General features: G+C 36.9%; 1 pseudogene; it reads left to right on the forward strand.

Annotated features, from left to right (window-relative positions):
• LOC114454543 (pinopsin-like) overlaps positions 1-16,782 on the forward strand; it is a 34,185-nt pseudogene extending 17,403 nt beyond the window's left edge.
• The last annotated feature ends 484 nt before the right edge of the window (positions 16,783-17,266 follow it).

Below are 17,266 nucleotides of genomic sequence, written 5' to 3' on the forward strand. Positions count from 1 at the left end.
TACAGTGGTTGTATTTGTGTTAAGGTTGAAAACTATGTAAAGAACTAAAGAAGTAAACCTGCTGTTGTCTCCAGCTGTTTGGATCCATTGTCCTGCATTAATGGACGTGCGCTGCAGTAAACTAAGAAGGACTTTTAGTTTGAAAGGTTATATTTTAAAGCTGTCCAAGGGAAGATTTGGCATTTCATCAAATAAGCTGTAAAATCTGCTCTATGATGGGAGCAGTAAAGTCTCATTAAACTACCCATTATTACTGTCACAGGATTTATTCATATGTTTTTGTCAAAGAATCATTGAATATTTTAATAAAAAACTTTTTTTAGGGCTGTCAATCAATTAAATTTTGCACAATTTTCTGTAATTTTCTACTTCGTAAGACTAAAGTTTGCAATAGATATTTTTCATTTATGGAAAATCATGAAATTAATACACAGAAAATATATTTGAATTTAAAGGCAATCCACCAAACGATTCCAAAAATGTAAGAGAGCGTTTACAGTGGAGATAAAAAAAAAAACATTAGAGCAACAATTTCAACCGTTTATATATTTTGTTCCCTTGCAAATAATCTTTGATTTATTGATCCATGAGGTGGTCAATACTTTATATTTATCTGATAAAACATGATCGTCTCCTATAGCTTTTATCATTTAAACAAGCAGCTCCAAGCTCATTCTTGCCTTATCTACATCTATTTATCTATATGATGTTAAAGTGTTTCTGTGCCCATTTATTTAGTAAGTCAGGCACTGATGTTGAACAACAAGGCCTGACCCGTCGTCTCATCCCAAAGCCACAGGATGGGGTTGAGTTCTGAGCTCAAACTCATCAAACTGAGCCCACAAAGCTGGGAGCATCACATCGTCTAAAACTGACTTTAATATTGGCCTTTAGTAAAGATAAGGACCCAGAGTAAATAATTATTAATAAAGTGGGATTTTTCTCTTTGTTGGTAAACAATCTAAATTCAAAGGCACACATTGGAGGATTCATTCAAACAAAAGAATATTTTATTCATAATTCTGTCATACAGGATAAAACAGAGTATAGAAATAAACTCATTCAATGCTCCAATGTGGGTTTGCAAAGTGGGGTTCGGGTACCCCCAGGGTTATGCAAATTGTCATGGGCGTACATGAATTAAAAAAATAAATAAAAATTGGAAACTGTATGTAGATATCCAAATCAACTAGCAGTCAGGAGCCTCCATGCATTGCCACAAATTACACGTTAGCCGATTTAAGACTACCCATGGTTACAGATTATTATTATTATTTTTTATTTTTTTAATTATTATATATTGTCGGTCAACAGGATAGGTAAAATTCAAAGACACATTTCACTGTAGGGCTACATTGTATGTGACATTACATCAGTGGTTCCCGACTATTTTGGGTCGTGATATCACACATTTTTGGCGTCTCCAGAGACTTTTTTCTTTCTTTCTGGAATTAGCTTTTGATAATGTTTGCTGTTGCCAGGATTAGTGACAAAGTAACGAGATGTGCCAGCTCAGATCTTTTTATACAGCTTTTTATTCAAACTAGATTTGAGAAAGTGAAAGTATAGAATACAGTTGTTTAGTGCGTGGTGTTGTAATTTGAAAAAGAATAATTCAAACATTTTTCAAATACATTTAATCAGTATTTGTATTGTTATAATAAATTATTAGACATTTCAGGGGACCCCATTTGAAGCAGTCCCACATGGGCTCACGAAAAACACCGATTGTGTGCGGCGGTATGGGGTACATGTCTGAAGGGGAACGGGACTGTGGAATGGTAAAAATAAATCCATATTTCCACTGGATGCTGGAAAACTGACACAAAATATAGTGAATAATCCATCAATCATGGAACATAGAGACAGAAACAGTCTAAGATTAAATGTATGTGTGCTCAAGGATAAAAACATTTCCTTTTTTCAATTACATTTCTTTGCATTGAACCAACAGTTTTTCACCAAATTGATAGAAAAGGCTTCGTACGGCCTTTTCTTCTTTTAAATCTACAGCAAAGTTTGGCATTCGTTCAGCGTTAAGAGCACATTTAAATTGTCTGTATTAAAGGCAAAATAATAAATTAATATAGTGTTTTCTTCAGCCTGGATTAAACGTGTAGTGAGTCCTGTTCATTTCCTGCATTTTACACACCAGATCTTTTATTTATGTCACAAACTCACAGGAAATAAAGCACATCCCGTAGGTGTGTGTGTGACTGTAAGCAGCAGCAGGAGTTAGAATTAGTTATTTTACCACAGACTTGTCTGAGTTGATTAAATGAGGAATAAAACAGAGTCGTGTGGAGCATCATTCCTGTCACTGATGCAACGGTAGAACAAGTGAGTGTAATGCTGCAGGACAGGGACAGCTGTCACACCGTGTCCCGTTTCTAGCTGTGTGCGTTGCTCTGAGGAGGAGGAGAAGCTGCAGACGTGAGCTAAACTTCTCAACCTCTTTGACTTTGACAAATATCTTCATTCCATCACAAATGAAATAATTCATCATTCACATTTTCCTGCTCATCAAAGTGGAAAATAGGATTTAAAGAAGGAACCTGTTTGACCTTAATCACACAGTACGCACACATCAAAGACACAGGGAATGAATCTGAAACTAACAAAAGAAAGAGTTTTATTACTGTTTAGATGTTCTTAGTTTAAAGCTGCAGAAGACGATCATGTTTAATCAGATAAATACACAGTAAGCTTCATGATCAATAAATAAAAGATTATTTGCTTAAAAAAAATGAATGAATCTCCACTGTAAAAGCTGTTATTGACAATGTTGGAAAAGTTTGGTACATTGCATTGTGGGATATGGAGTCCTGACCAGTGGTTCTCAACCTTTTCAGCCCCAGACCCCCAAAATAAAGGTTCCAGAGAGCAGGGACCCCCACTGTAGCTGAAGGTGGTTGAACACAGACATGAACATTGAATAACAGTCATGTGGAGACAGGGTCATCTATAAGGGGGAATAAAGGGGAGAGATTTTTGGGGTCCATCCATAAAGTCAGCAAAATGATGATCCAGTGTTCTATGAATCTGTGATAAACACATTCATTTATTCACTGAATATTATCCACTGTTATCCAGGAACTTTTATTATAGTCATCTTAAAGATAGAAATCAGGAATAAAATGGGTTCAAAGTGACCAAAAATGGAGGAAAAGGTGGTGAAATGGGATTTTAAAAACCACAGAACTTGGTTAAAAGTTGCAAATTAGTGGGCAAAAACAGACAGAAAAAAGTGGTAAGAAGGTTTCAAAGTGTCAATATTGGAACAATTAGTTTAAACTGGGAAATAATGGGGATGAAAAATGGTGAATGTATTTAAATGGGCAAAAATAAGCATGAAATATGATGAAAAGAGGTTCAAAGTGACAATAATGGGTCAACATATGTGCTGAAAATGTCTTGAAAGTGGAAAAACATTTGCAGTAAAGGCATTGAAATGTGATGAAGTGTCAGAAATAGGAGTAATGTAGAAAAAATGCATTAAAAGCAGCAAAAATATGGCAAGAAAAAGTGATGAAAATAGGTGTAGTTGTCGAAGATATTTTTAGTTTCTTGAAGGCATTTGGTGACCCCCTTCCCAGTGCCTTGCGACCCCAGACGATGCATAGTGTTTTACTTCATTCTTACTATGATCTCTTTTCTTCTGTTTTATTTGGTGGTTGTTTATTATTTGTTTGTTTTCAACATAATTTTCTCCCTTTATCTTTGGAATAGAACACATTTTGATGGAGCAGGATAAGTGTTGGGATGGCATTTACAGCTTGGTTTTCTAATGGGATAAATGCAGGTATTCTTTATATTAAAGGTCATTTTGAACAGAGACAGTGCTGTAAATGCAGCTGTAACGTTTCTTTCTCAGTTTGATCCAAACGTGAAACCAGAGACGCAGGAAGGAACAGAATCCCAGAGGAAACCTGAGAGTTTATTTGATTCCTTATTTTTCTTTTTCCATGTGTAAGTTTTTTTCTTTTGAATATCAGCAGTAGATGTTCCACTGACAGCACTGATCAAGCCCATCTCTTAGATCCATCTTCATATCGTTGATGTTCTCATTGTTCCTTAAAGCAGTTACGTCTCCATTACTGGTTGTAATCTGATTTCTTTGATACAGATTATATGAACCAATCCCACTAATGTTTGTCCATCAATAAGTGGTTTCTAAAGCAGCGGATGTGATTGTTTTCTTATTGATCTGCTGAGTGTAAAACATCTAGTGCGACTTAGAGGATGTGGATTTTATTGATCCATTTTCTTATATTGCAGTCGTTTAAATAAAGCTTTATTTAACAGTGTGTTAATGCATATTGAGATGAGTGTGGATGGAGTTTAACAGAAATATTCACATTTAGCTAGGCGAGACATGTATTTGCAAGGCGAATACGTATTTGGCAATTAAAAATTGGCAAAAATGACAACCTGTATCTGGAGTTGTTGACATATTTGTTATTTTTACTAATGAAAATGAAAGTAATAATGACGGAAAAACAGAAGACTGACCTTGACCTTAAATATGACCTTGAATGAAGGTCAATGTTTCACATGTTTCACATTGAAAGGAAATGTTGTTCAATGGTACCAGTCTGAGCACTGTATCTCAATTTGTAGCCAAGTTAAAGGGAATAAAATATGTTTATTGTTTTCGCTGAGCTTTGTCATCCTGAGGTCTCACTTTGTGAATTTTTCTGAGGAGCTCTTGACCTTAAACATGACCTTCAGCAAAGGTCAAGGTCACACATTGAAAGGAAATGTTCAATGGTACCATCGGCCAAGTTATAAGGAAAAAAGTATATTATTTGTCTTTTGACGTCAGGAACTTTGACCCCTACCGATCTTTTTACTGGTAGGTCGTGCAGCTTCGGTCCAACTAAATAAAATACTCCACTTGAAATGAGCTTTTCATAAATGTAAGCATCGAACTTGTATAATAAATATTCATAGAGATATGAAAAATTTTGTTGACGGGACCTTGATATTTTGGCTCCAAAAAAGGGCGACTGCACATCCTTGACATTGGCCCTATGAGATGACGCGTGTCATTAGTGCTGCATTAATAGCCTAGGAGGAGTTCAAGGACAAATCAAGTTGTGAAAGAAAAATGAGAACTCCATTGAGAACAGTATATTTGGCAATTTTCAATTGCCAAATATACAGTGAATAACTCAGTTTTATGTAAGTTATAACGCGAAACTAAAGAATGTTAACTGAATAAATTAATTTAAAGATCTTTTCTTTAATCAAACACGTAGTGTGCATTGCATTATGGGTCGTTGGTTCTAATCCAACCTGGTCCATCACTGTGGGTTGTTGAGGAAGTCCATTCATCTCTAAATATTCATGTTGAACATCGCTTTGGATAAAAACATCTGCAAAATGAAATTGAAGAATTGTAAAGATGAAGGAAAAGTTCTGGCTATGAATCCATTGCTTGATCTCCACGTTCCAAAATACAGCAGCAAAACTCAGACGGCACAGTTTGTTTCCCAAAGTTCAGTAACTGTTGTGCAGATACTGCATTCTGCTTTTGCTTTGCTTTTTATTGCTGACGCTATGAAAGTTGTTTCAAAGTTATTACATTTCTCTTTTTCATTGAACACATAATCCAGTCTGAGGGTTCCTTCAATATTGTTTTTAAAAAACCTATCAGCAAGTTTTCCTGTTGGATCCTATTTATTATATATATATTGTATCCCATAGCGTGTTTTTAGGTGTTTGCACATGTGCAGTCAGTTCCCCAAGATGAAAACCATTTATGTCCAAAGGCAGCTCTCTGCACTGCCTTTGGACGTAACCGTGCTATGCTAAATGCTATATGTAAGTTCACAGTGCATTAGTGAATGATATCGCATGGCCGCTGCTGCAACGTTCTCTAGCTAGTGGGCGGGATAACACTACAGGATGGATGAGAAAGAAAAATGAGAGACAATAAATAAACTTTTTTTTGAGGAAAAACGACAGCTTTTAAAAGATGGAAGACAAATACCTGAGTTACCAGAGCTTCAGCAAAGGTAAGGTCAGAACATGTTTTCTTCTTTCCACAGTGAAAGGAAGGATTGACCTTGTGGATGCTCCTCACTGAGACTGTTCTGAGTTGTTGTTGTTGTCGTCATTTTCTCCGTGTTTCTGTGTTTCCAACACAAACAACGGATGTAATTGTTTCTTTAATGGTGTTTTATGATGTTGATTTTTGTTAGATTAACACTTGCCAGCAGAAACATATGGAATTGTCATTGGTGTCGACATTAGTGGTCTTTGCAACGCCCTGCCTACCCAACCTTAGTGCTCACAGCACGTCACTGATATATACTATATATATATATATACCTCCCATCCAGTGCTTAATTTGTAAATCATCAGGTCCTGGAACACAGGCCACGTGTTGTTCCGACAGTAAGAGAGAGACAAAAATATCACAGAATACATTTTTTCAAGCGCCTTTTGCTAACTAAATGGGTCAATAATATCATGTGAACACAACCAGCCAATGAACCTCAATGTTTAATAAAAGAATGATGAATCAGCGTGAAAGAAGCACAGACAATCGCCCGTTAAGTCTGTGAGTGACAGCTGTCACATCTGCCATGTTTCAGCACCAAGGACTGCGTAAAATCACCGCTAATTTAGCCACAAAGGTCACTAAACTTTCAGTGTGTTCACACCGAACGCGACTGAAGCGACTAGATGATATTCAAAATCAATGTGAATGACGCAACTTCAAGCGACATGATTTGCGTGATTTGATAGTTTAAAAATATGAACTTTTCAAGCGACTTAAAGCGACCCCGCTACAGTGAGATGGCTGCAGCAAGAGGGCTGTACACTTCCTCAACTTACCGGGACAAAATTAAGGCGTTTACCCCCTTTAATAAGCCTACATTCTGAGTGAACTCATCCTTTAGTAAATGATGAGTGCTGTAAACGTACGGGTGGATAAGAAGTGATCAGCCCTCTCAGTGCAGCAGCCCTCTGAGCGCTCTTCCTCACTCAGTTTCATGTTCAGTTTTGTGTGTACAATGACATTTCCAGTGATTTCAACTCAATAAAAGACACAGCTGTATAAACATAATACTTAAATGTAATCAAATGACTTAAAAGCAAATGAGGGGCTGAAAAAAAAGAAAAATGTCAAAATCTTAGGTGCCGGATCTTGCTCCGGCCCAAATGAAGCTCTGTTCCTATCTATTGTATTACTGGGGCTTCAAACATTGATTGTCTTTATCTGTCACAATGTTTCCATGATCAAATGCAAAGAAAAGTGTCAGAAACATTCTCTGTTCTTCCACTGACTGACACGTACATATAAACCTCTTTGTGCTTTACAACCAACACAGCTTTTGCTGACGACACATTTTCTCTGCAAACTCCAACATTTAATTTCTTTTCTAAAAGAGGAGATACACAGTCTATGAAACCACAGGTTCATTTCTACATGTTGTCATCAACGTGCCTCATTAGGACGTGAACTTTCCTAACTTTAAAGCTTATGATGGACACAGTGATGAAGGAAGAATCTCAGTAACTTTACAGTCTCATGGTAATCAAACATCATGAGCATCAGTCAATATGTGTAATATTACTGTGGTGTAAAGTTCACCACTGAGCAGGAAGGAGAGAGGAAGGAATGTAAGAAATATTGATATAAAGCATAAGAGAACTGTGTTAAAGGTAAAGGATCAATACATGTCATGTCCAACTCATCACTGAGAACATGAATCGTGCTCAGACGTTCACTTTAACCTGTAAAATGTTTATTATACCTGTATCCTTAGCAGAGAAGCTCAGACTACCTGTGTGTTTTTAAAAAACATGATAACATTTATTATAAGATTCAGGATTCATGTAAATGTTCAGTTCTATTACGTGACTGTACAAAAAACCCATTATAATTGTACAGGTATCATTTAAATGGTCAGTTATTGATAACATGTTGATAAAATACAATGATATTTAAATGTAAATAACACTAAATGATTAGATATTCCCATTTTCCCGACCTTTGCTTCAACAAATGTTTGCTCTCTGGTTCATATACAAGTCAACGCATTGCATATTTACTGTTAATTTCACGTTGCTTGTTTTCAAGTTAGACGTACTAACCATAAACATTTCAGTCATTACTGAATAAATTACAATTTAAATGTCGGCTAATTCATAATCAATGTCATAAAATCAGTCAGGAAGAAATTAGATCCCCAAAATACACAACCTACCATTAACAAAATGTCTCCAGCAAACATACAAGCACTTTGATTTTGGGCTCCATGTTGTTCACCTCAGTGCTTCCATAATTTCCGTTTTTGTCTATCAGCCAGGCGTAGTTAAATACTACGCAGGATTTGGGCATCATACAATAAAAATCAGCCAGACTGATTACCATTTGCTACAAAGAATAAAGCTGCAGGAAAAACAGGAAAATCAAACGTTCTGTCGCACACTGAGGAAGTCAGAGACACATTCATCTTTTTTGTAGGTTTTCCATTTTCATAAACTTTGAAGAGTGAAAACAGACGAACTTCCAACTGTTTGGAACCAGTTGTTTAGCGCAGTGGTTCTCAACCAGTGGTTCATAACCTGCCATAGTGTATAGTCATCTTAAAGATGTAAATCCTTGTTTTAATCAGAATTAAAATGGGTTAAAGTGACCAAAAATGTTAAAAAAGTGGTGAAATGGGATTTTAAAAACCAGAGAAAATGGTTAAAAGGTTAGCAAATTAGAGTGGAGAAAAACAGACAGGAAAAAGTGGTAAAAAGGGTTCAAAGTGTCAAATGGTGAATGTGGTTAAATTGGCAAAAAATAATCATGAAATATAGTGAAAAGAGGGTTAAATTGACAATAATGGGTCAACATATGTGACATTAGGTGGAAAAGTGGTGGAAAGAGTTTATAAGTGCTGAAAATGTCTTGAAAGTGGAAAAAATGTGCAGAAAAGGCATTGAAATGTGATGTGGAAGTGTCAGAAGTGGGAGTAATGTAGCAAATTAGAAAAAGCTCACAGCTGGGTGTGGACTCTACTCTTGGTCATGTGACCTCCGCATTTTTATTGAGCCCACGCTGTCACGCTGTAACGTATTACCATGAGGGAGTTCATCCTAACGGTGTGCTGTGGAGGTCGGACATGTTCTTAAAGCTGACTCAGCATCTGTCACCTGGATGGAAAGGCCTGTGATTTCCTCTGAGAAACATAGAGGAAGTGATTTAGTTCAACAAAAACCAAAGACGGACACAGAATAGAAACGCTGACGCTCAGAAGGACCTTTGAGTTCCTCAGCTGATTTATTTAAATCTTTGATCCTGCAGAGCTCACAGTGTAAAAAACCTGGCCTTGGTTTGAGCAAATCATGCATCAGTGACCTTCAGGGACGACAGGAAAGCTTGCATGATTTAGGGATGTTTCACAGCCCAGCTAATAATACATACATAATTAAATAAATAAAGTTCTCTAATCAATCACTTCCTGTTCATGTTGTTGACATTTCATCCATTCTACAGTTACTTTTGTTATTGCTGTGCAATTTTATCATTTGTGTTGTCGTTTTGCGTGTTGTCACGTCAGAGTTATTTTGTGTATCTTTGTTGTCCTTTTGTGTTTTTTTTCTGACATTTTGTGTTTTTTGGAGCCTTTCAAGTGTAATTTTTTGTGCATTTTTGTTGTCTATTGTCTATTTTTTACACCTATGTTGTGTTTTCCATGATTTTGTGTGTTTTTGTACCCTTTCAAGTATATTATTTTTGTGCACTTTGTTGTTGTTTTGTGTGGTATTGTTGGAGTTATTCTGTGTATATTTGTTGTTCTTTTGTGTTTTTTGGTGCCTTTCAAGTATATTTTTATTTTGTGCATTTTTTTAATTTATTTTTTATATATATATTACTCTTATTTTGTATGTTTTCTATCATTTTGTGTGCTTTTGGAGCCTTTAAAGTATATTTTTTGTGCATTTTTGTTGTTGTTTAGTGTCGCTGGGAGTTATTTTGTATATGTTTGTTGTCCTTTTGTGTTTTTTTTTCTTCTGTCATTTGTCGTTTTTTGGCGCTTTTCAAGTGTGTGAATTTTTGTGGTCATTTTGTATTTATTTTACACTTGTGTTTTTTTTTCTGTCACTTTGTGTGTTTTTGGAGCCTTTCAGGTATATTTTTTGCGTATTTATATGGTCATTATGTATATTTTACACGTATTTTGTGTGTTTCTGTTGTGGTCACTGTGTGTGTGTGTGCGTGTGTGTGTGTGTGTGGTAGGTGAGCAGTGTGAGCTCGGTGGTAACCCGTCACAGAGAGCAGCGGGTGTTGTTGATGGTGGTTACCATGGTGATCTGCTACCTGGTGTGCTGGCTGCCCTATGGAGTGGCGGCGCTGCTCTCCACCTTTGGACCACGTGACGTTTTACCTCCTGAGGCCAGCATCACGCCATCACTGCTGGCCAAGTTCTCCACCGTGGTTAACCCTTTCATTTACATATTCATGAACAAACAGGTGAGTGCTTTCTGACACTGACACCCTATATTATTATAATACATGCATGTCTAGAAATACATGTAATGGTAATTTAATTAATGACAAACATTGAAACCTCAGCTCAAAGTATTTATATTGATCAACCTGAGTGGAAAAATCTGCTAAAAGATGGCAAGGTTTATTTTTATTTTTTTGATTAAAAAAAAAAAAAAAAAAAAGATTTAATTGGTTCTGTTGCTATCAGGTCATACAGGAACTGCAAACAGTGGTCGGACACATTTTAACCAATCACCACCTCCGAAAAACAGAGATGAACAACGTCTATCACAGGGGGCGGGGCCACAAACATGTAATGGTATCTGATCTGAGGGTCACATGATCAACATTCATGTCAGCATTTCTCATTTTGTGTTATTTTTGTCGTTTTAGTGATTTTTCCTTTTTGTTTTTATAGCAATGTTTTTCATTTTTTGTTGTTTTTTAAATTTTTCAGTTATTTTTGTGTATTTTTAGTCGTATCAGGTCATTTTCTGTATTTCTACTGTAATTTTATTGATGTTTCTATTATTTTTGTTCATTTGTGTATATTTCTGTCATTTTTTATTTTTTATTTTGTACTTTTCCTTTGAGGGCCGCACTAAATAAGTCAGAGGGCCTCATGTGGCCCCCGGGGCCAGGGGTTTCCCATGTCTGGTGTACTGTTACACAATCAATGCTCTTTTTCTTTGTTGTTTTATAGCTTTTACTTTGTCCTTTTTCTTATTATTTTAGGTTTGCTGCTCATGGAAATTCTGAATGCTTTAACAGATATGAACAATGTGGTTTTACACCTAATAATTAACATTTAGACACTACTGCCATACATTGATATGATTTCAACCCAGATATTAGATATTAGTATGTGAGTGCAGAGGCATTGATATTTAAAAAAGCTTCTTGGCGCTTCTACAACATTCTTTTTCATGTGTTATATTAATCCACATGCTTTGATAAGTGTCACCAAAATAAACATCTCTGGAATTAAATATTAATAGAACTAATGCCTCGCTGTTCTTGGTTAGAAAATAAATCATTAATATTAATAAATTCCTCCTCTTTTTAAGTCTCAGTTGCAGTCACACTATTGATTGATCAGAATCTTATTTGACGTCACGTGTATGCATTATTTTTATATTTTCCTTGTCATCTTGTGTATTTTTTGGTCATTTAGTTTGTTTTAGATTGATTTTCTACCTTTTTGTTGTCATTTTGTGTGTTTTTATTTTTTGTTTTTGGTGGAGTTTGTGTGTGTGTCTGGTATCCATCTTTCTGTGGGTTTTTGTTATCTTTTTGAAGTCATCTTTGTGTATTTTTCTGTCATTTTATGCATTTTTGTGTTTCTTCATGTTTCTTTTTTATGCCATTATACATTACATTACATACATTATATTTTATGTTTTCTCAAATTGTAAGCATATTTGTTGTCATTGTGTTTTTTGTTTGTTTAGGTGGTGTTCGTGTGTGTTTTTGGTATGCCTCTCTCTGTGGGTTTTTGGTATAATTTGGTATATTTTCCTCGTCGTCTCATGTATTTTTTGGTCATTTAGTTTGTTTTTGGAATGATTTTATGCATTTTTGTTTCTTATTTTGTGTTTTTTTTTCTTGTTTTGTTATGGTGGTGTTTGTGTGTGTTTTTGGTATCCCTCATTCTGGGTGTTTTTGTTATCTTTTTGAAGTCATCTTTGTGTATTTTTCTGTCATTTTATGCATTTTTGTGTTTTCTTCATGTTTCTTTTTTATGCCATTTGTGTGTTTTTGCTATCAATCATTCTGTTTGTTTTTGTTATAATTTTGTATATTTTTGTCGTCATTGTGTATTTTTCTGGCATTTTATGCACCTTTGTTATCATTTGGTGCATTTACTTTAGTGCACTGCACTGAATAGGGCTGAGGAATTTCCATGTCTGGATTCAGTTCTTTATGACTAAATCATCAGTGACAATAAGACGTTGGAAGACCAATGACCACCCATGAGGATGTTTGTCATCAGGAAGTAAAATAAAAGAAGATAATAATATACAGGAATAAAAACAAATGAGAGAAATGATTAAAAGCATCAAATAAGTTAGGAGAGAAACGGTGAACATATATCTTCGTCTCCTTACATCCGTCAGTTGTGAAACATTCAAACATCTTTCCTTCAGTGTCTGTGACACAAACGTCCCTGAGGAGTTCTCACTGTGTGGCGCTTTCAGTCTTCAGTTCCTCCCAGCCCATGACTAGCAGCAGTGTGTTGAGGCGAGTTGAAGACTTCAAGCGCTGCATAGATCACGACCTGGAGCCAACTGCACCGGAGCGTCCCTTGGAACCCAATCTGACTGCAAACAAAGGAAGAGCTTCCACTTTCATTGGTTTTGCGTCTACTCAGCAGGTTTAGCTTAAAGGTCCAGTATTCTGCTATTTTTCACCCATTTCCACTTGTTTCAAGAACATAGTATTTGAGATTTATTTTCCCAAACTCGCCTGTTTTCTGGAGTTTTAGCCTCTGAAATGTCACTTTCAGAGCGCTCCTAAAAACAGGCTGTGTTTGGGCCTTCATGCATATGTAGGCGTAAACACACTGCTTCAGTGTGTGTTTTTATCACAGCAACAGCAGCAGTAAATCATTAACAGTCTTCCTTCTCCTCCTCACCTAAAGACGGACATACACTATGCGATTTTTGGTCAATTTGAGACGATTTTCAACTCGTGCGTCTATTTTTGGGATCGGGGTCGAGTCTGCTAAATCATGTGTCGTGCATTGTGTAGTATACTTGGTATTGTGTACATTGTGTAGTATACATGGTGTAGTACACATGGTGTAGTACACATGGTATAGTACACATGGTATAGTACACATGGTGTAGTATACATGGTGTAGTACACATGGTGTAGTACACATGGTATAGTACACATGGTAAGTATACATTGTGTAGTATACATGGTGTAGTACACATGTGTAGTACACATGGTATAGTACACATGGTATAGTATACATTGTGTAGTATACATGGTATAGTGTACATTGTGTAGTATAACGGTATAGTATGCATCGTGTAGTATACACGGGGTCACGAGAAGCGATTAAACACCTCACGACCAGTTCCCGATCAGTAATCATATGGTCTTAAGGAAATCAAACATGTTTGAAATCCAGTCGTTCCTCGTTAGGATATCTCACAGTTGAGCAGTTCCACGGAGCAGCTTAGCTTAAACTCTCACACTGTGCATGCGCGAACACTGTGGGACCGCTGTAAAATTGACGCACTGTAACTGCCCACGTCTGTCCTTCTGGTCCATCACATCGCCGTCTTTCTTTTTTAAAGCTCTTTTTGCTGAGATTCGTGAGCGTCTCTCCACTTCCGGGTTCTTCTTCTTCTGTTTTAATGGCGGCGCTTCAGAGTTCTTCTTCTAATTTTTCTGTTGCATTCCGGAACAAGACCCTGACGTGTCGTGTATGAACGTACAGCCTGAGCAGTCAGATCGTGTCAGAGTGTCGGTCTGTATAGTGTGAGAACATGAATCGTGAGCTGCGCACATTCAGACGTTTGAGGTGGAGCTGAGTACGATTGACACAATCACACAGTGTATCCCAGCCTTAACAGAACTAGACCATTCAAGACAATAGTCCATTGTTTTATCCTACTACTGCGTCGCATTGGGTCACAAACACGTCAGATCATTCCATAAAGGCGATATAAGGTAGTATAACGGCTACTAAAATTGGAACTGATTGTGAGTGCTCTTCAGTTTATCTACTGTATATACAGGATTATTTATGTACTGAATGTAAAGATATTAACTGTAATATCAACCTGCCTTTGCTATGTTTGTTTTACCTGTGAGGTAGTTTGAGAGGGAGGAGGAGCCAGGACTGTCAGGAGGAGGAGTTTCCGCGATGTGACGTCACAACGCAAGAAAATCCATTGGGTCTGTTTATAGCTGACTTTTTACAAAATGTGAGATAACAAGGGAGGCCCACTTGTGATCCAACTGATCCATATTTGGGCCCTGAAACTAAAATGAGTTTGACAACCCCTGCATTCAATTTGGCCCTCGGGAGACAGTAAAGACAACAAATAAGATAAATTATTGTGTGAAATACCAAATAATCCAGTTCGATATATCTCAAATCCACAAATTTAATGAAGCTGCATTTTTTAGGGGATCACAGTTTTCAACAAATCTTGCGATTTCTTACAAATAATTTCATACAATTCCTCTAAATTACACAAAAATGTCTTACAAAATCAAGAATTTTTGAAGTGAAGATCTGGCAGGGACTGACATTAAAATCTCGGGCACAATTGATGTTTAAATTGACCCACTTGAGATCAAAACTGGTCCATATTTGGACCCTGAACTAAAATGAGTTTACCACCTGTGCTCCACATGGTGCTGGCTCTGAGCAGTGAGTGTGTAGAGAAGACGCTGATGACGAAGGCTGTCAAACGTCCTCAGGAGGAGATTAATTGAGTCTTAGTGAAAGACCTGCAGGGAAACTTCTCACTTGTCTGATCAATGTGTGGGATGTCACTTTACTTTGAAAGGCTGGAAGCTGCTGAGGAAATACGGTCCGTGATGATGTCATTAGACGTAACGTGACACCCTGGAGAAATGTAGTAGACTTAAAGTATACGTGCAGAAGAAGAGAGTATACTAAGTACACTACGTTATCCAGGGAGGTCTGCTGTCACCTCACACACACACACACACACACACACACACACACACACACACCCACACACACACACACACACACACACACACACACCCTTTATCACAGCAGGAAACACAACAGTCTGTGTCTGATCTGAAGGTCACATGATTAACGTGAACGTTATTATTGTCATTTTTGTTTTCAGTGTGTTTTTGTTATTGTTTTGTCATCACTATTACTTATTTGTTTATCTTTTAGCAGGATTACATGAAAATTGATTAACAGATTTTGACAACATTTTAACCAAAAACAGACAATAGGCCATGAAAGATTCCATTACACAATCGTTTAATTATTGGTGACATTTCATAAATTAATATCTTAATACATTGTTTACAGATCTTTAGAAGATTTCTCTCATTTATGTCAGATTGGTTCTTCAATTATATCACCATACATTGTAATCTACTGTAGGTTATCAATGGAAATATAAATGTGTTCCAAGCCTTTTAAAGTGTGAATGATCAGAATCATTGATCCAGATAACTGAGAATAACTGGAAAAGAGATGTTTGAATCTTAGATGTTTGTGTTCACAACTGTTGTTGTTTGGTGTCTTTTTGCTCATTTTGTGTATTTTTGTGTTTTTTTGTGTTCTGAGTTTATTTTATTTGTTCTCTCCGTGTGTTTTTGTTTCCATTTACTTGTTTTCGTGTCGCTTTACAGTATTTATTTATATTTATATTTATATTTATTGTGTTTCATAGCTATCACTGAGGGCTGCCAGTTAGACATTTAAATTCACATGTTGGTTTCATCTCTACAGATGTTGGTTGGTTTCATCTCTACAGATGTTGGTTTCATCTCTACAGATGTTGGTTGGTTTCATCTCTACAGATGTTGGTGTTATTTCTACAGATGTTGGTTTCATTTCTACAGATGTTGAGGTTATCTCCACAGATGTTGGATTTATTTCTACAGATGTTGATGTTATTTCTACAGATGTTGGTTTTATTTCTACAGATGTTGAGATTACTTCTACAGATGTTGGTTTTGTCTCTACAGATGTTGATATTATTTCCACAGATGTTGGTGTATTTCTACTGATGTTATCTCTACAGCTGTTGGTTTTATTTCTACAGATGTTGGTGTTTATTTCTACTGTTGTTATCTCTACAGATGTTGGTGTTATTTCTACAGATGTTGAGATTATCTTTACAGATGTTGGTGTTATCTCTCCAGATGTGTGTTATCTCTACAACTGTTGGTGTTATTGCTACAGATGTTGAGATTATCTTTACGCTGACAGTGGTTGTGTTTGTGTGTGTGTGTGTGGTTTGTGGTGTAGTTTTACAGATGTTCAGGGCCTTCTTCAGCTGCACCACCCCTGAGCGAGGCTCCACCTTCATGACGTTTTCTCGCGTTATACAAAGACACTGCGTACGGTTCGCCGTGTAAAGACCACCCTGTGTCGGCCCCTGCCCCCTCCACAGCTGCTCCGTCGCCCAATGGCCTCCATGAGTCCTCACAGGGAACCAATCACGTGAGCTCTACACTCCCCACCATCAGAGACTGTTCTCAAACATCTGCTCCCATCCAGCCCCAGACCCAAAGTGGTTCTAGTGGCTCATTACAGCGCCTAAACACTACACGCGCTTAAACACTGAGCGAACAATGCCTGCTGACATTCAGTGAAAGGAACAAAGAGCAGAGAGGCCGAGCTCTCCCATTAGTGAGCGAGTCCACATTGTGGAGGTGACAAAGAGCAAAAAGAGCTCAGCGGGAGCCTCGGATACAAAACAGTGACACTTTAATCCTGAGCATGTTATCACTAAGGTCTGCAAAACACACAGAGGTCTGATCCTGTTTACTGTGGGAACAACACAGAGATGTGGAGATCAGATGTCATATACCTTTCCACTGTGAGATGGGCGGGAGCTACGGGAAGCACTGCTACGCGCTTTCTTTCATATGACGGTAGATACGTATGTTGCAAAATGGGAGGACTTGTAGAATGTGAAGTGAATTGTATAAAAAATCCACACACATTGAAAATTAATTTCATCTCACAAATGATGGGAAAAAATGTGAACCTGTACATTTAAAATTTAGAATTTATTATTATTA

Source organism: Gouania willdenowi, chromosome 20, assembly GCF_900634775.1.
Source record: "Gouania willdenowi chromosome 20, fGouWil2.1, whole genome shotgun sequence".
In the NCBI taxonomy this organism is placed as follows: domain Eukaryota; kingdom Metazoa; phylum Chordata; class Actinopteri; order Blenniiformes; family Gobiesocidae; genus Gouania; species Gouania willdenowi.